Source organism: Topomyia yanbarensis, chromosome 3, assembly GCF_030247195.1.
Source record: "Topomyia yanbarensis strain Yona2022 chromosome 3, ASM3024719v1, whole genome shotgun sequence".
NCBI classification, from domain to species: domain Eukaryota; kingdom Metazoa; phylum Arthropoda; class Insecta; order Diptera; family Culicidae; genus Topomyia; species Topomyia yanbarensis.
In genome coordinates, this window is record NC_080672.1 from 10,409,993 (window position 1) to 10,415,417 (window position 5,425).

Here is a 5,425-nt window from a genome sequence, read left to right on the forward strand (position 1 = left end):
AGTTTATGTTTTCGTTATTAAGTGTCATCAGCTAAGTTTAAGGTTGGGCAGAGAATGCGCAAAAATCGAATACGAAGAAAGCAGTTTTTTTCCACATCGTGTGTTAGATCCTCATAAAAGTCAATCAGCTTATGTAGAATGTTGATACATTACTGCTGGATCTAGTATAAATTTAATAGCAGTCGATGGGAACGTTGCATCTTTCATTTGAGACTAAGTTTGTGAAAGTCGTTTTCCGCCATCTCTGAGAAAAGTGAGTGAGAATTTTGGTCACATAATCACAGCCGCACATACACATGCACATACATACACACAGACATTTGCCTTACTCGATGAACTGAATCGAATGATTTATTACACTCGGTCCTCGACTAAAAATAAATTTCAGAGCAATTGCTATTCCTTTCTATTGAGAAAGGTACAAAAGTCATGAATCCTTAAAACGAAGAATTAATGAGTCGGAATGTTCCCCAAAAAAGTTGGTTTTTAAAACATCTACAACTTTCTAAAACTATGCAAAAATGTTAAAAAGCTATAGCCAAAAACTCTTTTTAAGGTGGTATCCCGAATCGAGGTTCCCGATATGTAGGGTAGACGTGCCCTTATTCATCTCATTAGTCAGGATGTCACACTCGGCTTACAGTGATTGGATTGTGCTAAAATAGGTATCGGCAGCCTTGCTTCGTTTCTAAGTAACATAACAAATCTTTTTTGAAAATTGTTAAATACTCGCATTTGAGCGGAACCAAAAGTCGAGTACGACGCACCCTATTCATCCTACCATAGAGATAGCAGACACTGCTCTAACTAATGTATTCAAATGGGTGGGATGAATACAGGAGCCAAGATGAATTAGGGCACAGTAACTTCTGTTTCAGCTTATAATTTTTTTCTCTTGAGAGATAGCCATTTTGCATCTTCGACAGTTTTTCAAAATAAGTTTCTGTATAAACCTTCCTTAGAAGCCTAACTATTTAAACAATTAATGAAAAAGATAATTTATCTGAGTATATGATCCCAAATTTGTCACCCCACCCGGACTATATCGCAAAATATCAAAAAGTGAGATAATGATAGCACTGGATAAATAATTTCTTCAGCTACATTCCACTTTTGCCAGAGTTGTAATATGTTACAATTAGAATGAATTTTGGTTAAAATTAATTTCGAATTGTAAAGGATGCTGGGATTCAAACTTTAAGCTTAGTATGCACCTCTTGCGAAATGAGGTCGCGAAATATTTTTCCTTCTTCCGTGCGGAATTTTGACATTTGCTCGCGAAAACTAGTCTGTGTGTTTGCTGTTAGATGTCGCTTTTGATAACTGGAAAACGACATCAGCTGTTGTTTGTTTATTTCTTTTTTATATTTCTGTTGTCATTTAAATGTTTTAAATGATGTATTTTATTAATTCATCACGGATGTGTATGAAATCGGTAACAATTGTAAACCTATTTGCCATTCATGAAGCTCTCAGGGAAGTGACGTACTCAGCGTGAATCATATTTCGAGCATGATTAATCATAATGCTTATTTGTGACGGTTCCGGATGTCTCGGGGAAGTTCAGTCTGACCAATTTAGACAGCACAATTCCTGCAATCGGAAATTTAAATCATTGGCTGGCCATTTTCTATCTAAATTGGCTGCTTCTGCCGGTTCCAGAAGACCCAGGGAAATGATCGAAATTCGCTCAAACCAAATCTATTGTAATTGTCCGAATCGTAAGTCTAAATCGGCGTTTGACCATTAAGAAGCAAATCTGATTGCCTTGGCCGCCTTTACCGCTTTCACAAGTCTCGGGGAAACTACCTTTCGAAACACGTTTCGGAATCCGGAAATATAACGCAAATATAACAACCGACTCAACCGGTTTCAGGTCGAACCAAACCCTAGGCTTTAAACTACGTTAAAAATCGATTATGATAACAATGGCTACTACTAAAGGTTCCGGAAGTCTCAGGGAATGCTACCAATAATCAGTACGGATACAAACCTATTTTTGGTATAACAATTGTGAGAATCGTAATTGAAATTTATTGCCATAAGTAATTCGTGGTAATTCTTATTGAATGAAACACTAAGGAATTGCGCATATTGCTACTACTTGTATTACTACCGCCAGAAGCATAATTGTCCCATGTGTATAGGGATTCCCATAGAACATGGGACAGTTTTGCTTCTAGCGGCAGAATACCTCACACAAAAAATGCTGTTCAAGTCTGATATTACACCGAAAGTTAGACGAATTAACTGAATTCTAATTTGATGGTCAAATTGACCCTGTATGTAAATTATGGAAAAGATGTTATAAGCCTTTTACAATCAGACATAATCCAATAATACGTTATAATCCATTTAAAACGAGTGTATTGCTAGTTAGGCACTTTTCAATTAGTTAGGTCTTTTCATAATCAGTTCGGTCATAAAAATCAATTAGGCCCTTTTATAAATTGTTGTAAAATCGCTATCAAAATTCTTCATAATCAAATGTTGCGTTATGTACGTGCTCGGGTAGATATTTGTTAATGGAAAACATGAAATTTCAATTTGTTACATTTTGTGGTTAGGCCCTTTTCAAATGTTTGGATAGAACTGGGTAGATTGTAATTGTAATTGTAAATTTATTAGCTTGCGATACCCTGTTGGTTACATTTGTAAATTAAAAAAATATAAAATTATAAATTCAGAATCAAAACAAGTATGACCAGTAGCTGGTCGAAAACACTTTACGGTGCGATCTTTTCAATTTCGTCCGAGTTCTCCGCGCAACTGAATCTTTTTCCGGAAGTGTTTTTTGATTGATCTGCAAATCATCATGTTTCGATCACTGCCCACTAGGTTGATGGTGATTCCGTTCTGTTAAAGAAGTGGGAAGAAATACAATCTATAGGATCACAAGAATGAGTCACACTTACCGAATCTACCGGTGCGTTTAATTCGATGTAGATACGTTTCGCAATCGGCTCGTCCCTGCTAATCCATCGGCAGGTCGAAGTTGACGACAATGGTCACCTGTTCGACGTCGATACCTAAGACGAAAGAATCTCTGTAACCTGGTGCTGTAGCCAGAATCAAGTGGTGGAACTTACCCCTGGACAAAACGTTCGTTCCAACCGTTGCTCCACCGTTAGATTACCGGACAGTACCGCTACCGAGTGACCATCCTGGGACATCCTGCAGGTCAACCAACCGGCCGTTTTTCGTACCTGTTTCGATCGATTAACAGTTCTGAAAATAAGTTTACTTGGACGTTTACAACTGTCCTATACATCATATGACAGAAAATGATCGCTTGTCCGACGGTAATCACACAATTTCTCGTCCTGGTTGCGGAACTTGACGTAGTACTGTTTGATGTTATCGAGTGATTCTTGCTCCCGCGCCTGCCGAATGACGATCGGATTGGGTACGATGTACTCGGCAAACTCCATTACCTCGCGCTCGTACGTGGCCAAGAAGAACACCGACCATAACACCCGCCTCGTCCAGTACAAAAAGGAAAAACTAGGTCGTACGTCCTGAACTTTATACCCCAGTCAATTAGCTTGCCGGGTGTTCCGATGATGATATGATTAGTCAGCTTCGCCCCTTTGACGGTCTCCTCACCGCGAACGGCGTATAGAAGTTTGATTTCCGGACAAAACTTTGCCATTTTGGCAGCTACTTCCCCCTTCTGAATTGCCAGCTCATACGTGGGGGAAAGGCAAATCACCTGCAGATAGTTTTTTAACTGATGGACTCAACTGTGCATTGCCAGCACAAAGGCAGCGGTTTTTTCCTGTTCCCGACTGACTCTGGGCGATTATATTCCGTGGCGGACCGGCCAACAGAGCCATCTCCTGAATCTTGGAAGGGCGTTGAAACCCATCGCATAGACTCCCTGAAGTAATCCCGGCTTCACGTGCAAAACTTCGAAAGTTTTAACCAACCAACCGGCGAAGAAGAATCCTTTCGCTGCACCTTCAGATCCAGCTTTGATTCTACTAGACCTTAGTGAACATCTTTCATTAGCAAACTTGCATCCGCCGGGCTAAAAGATTAGTCACGGATAATTTTAAAGCTGATACTAAATATTTCGGGGGAAAATTTAGAATAGGACGTAAGCAACAATGAGATTCTCTTTGGGGTCTTTCTCTTCTGTTTGTTACTCGGTCGTTTGAATATTTAGTACTCAACTCTTTGCCTAATATTTTAGTAAAAACCATCGGCTATGTACTGGAAAATTAGTGCAAAGTGTTATAGTGACGGCATAATCGAAAGAGAAAGTAAACAAAGAGAGGCTGTCAATGTTCCTTATGTCCTAATCAAAATTTTCTGCAGATTTCGACTTACTTGAATGCCTCTGCATCTTCCGCGGAGGAAGGTGTTTCTCCATTTTCTCTTGCAGCTTGTTTTTCTTCAGGAGCTGCTAGAGTCAGAATTTCTGTAGCTACCGAACTCCAAACATCAGGTGCAGCTTTGGTTCTACTGCCGGTGGACTAGGTTTTTCCGCATTCTCTTTCTCTGGACTGCCAGCCGCCGGCTCTGAATCCTTATCCTCGATGATATGTACTCAGTTCGCTAACCTATTTGTATTGAAAAGAAAAATTCAAATCCCATCCCAATGATCGCTTCAAAAATAGGTTATAACAAAAAAAACACTTACCGAGTGCAGAAATTTCTTGATCCGTCGTCTTTTTGACCCAGTTATCGGCATCGTTTCGATCGGGTATTAAAATTCAATAGCAAGGTACAAAGTATGGGAAATCGTCCACGGGTACTGTCCCTCGGGTGGTTTATTCCTTGCAATTCGCTGAAATTTTGACCAGAGCGACCTTGCGGAAAAAACGATGCCTTCTTTTGCCTGCTCACTTCCCTGCCATGAAACCGATGATGAGCGCTTATTCCAAACGGTTAGCCGATTGAAGATGACGTGCCATTATGTTTGTTCTGTGAATTGATAAGGACATTTAGATATACAAAGGAATGTTTGGAGGAGGGATGCTACTGGTAAATACATACCGAAAGAGAAAGTCCTTTCCGAGCATCTTGATGTTGTTTTCTGTTGGCCCATTATCACTGCGTTTTCTTGCTGGGTGATTACCATGATATTATGTTGTTGGTGTTCGATCTGAAAAAAATCATAATAAAAAAATATCCGTAAATGAGTGAACTCGAGCTTTTTAAAGAAGAATAGGGTATTACATTACAATGTACTAAACACCGTACTGATCCTTTCGAAATAAAAAAGGTAATAAAAATGTCTCACCTTGCCGCACCAACTGAATAAAAAAGTCCTGCACACCGCATGGTACAGTATAGTATGCTGCTGCTACTGTGTTTGAATGTGCTGTTGCTATCTTTTTTGCAGTTGGTAAATCTACATTTGGGTTGGATCTATTGCACTAATTGCGGTTGCTGACCAGGTTGTACCGTCGGTTGAACG

General features: G+C 39.6%; 1 long non-coding RNA gene across 2 annotated transcripts; it reads right to left on the bottom strand.

Annotated features, from left to right (window-relative positions):
• Nucleotides 1-2,622: 2,622 nt before the first annotated feature.
• Nucleotides 2,623-5,051, bottom strand: LOC131692117 (uncharacterized). Of its 2 annotated transcripts, XR_009305919.1 has the most exons (6): nt 5,002-5,051; nt 4,646-4,929; nt 4,333-4,565; nt 3,090-4,030; nt 2,916-3,029; nt 2,623-2,856 (listed from the first exon to the last, which is right to left on the bottom strand). It is a non-coding gene; the product is annotated as an uncharacterized LOC131692117 (long non-coding RNA). The 2 variants fall into 2 exon arrangements; XR_009305918.1 differs by having other exon boundaries at nt 2,623-3,029.
• Nucleotides 5,052-5,425: the final 374 nt, after the last annotated feature.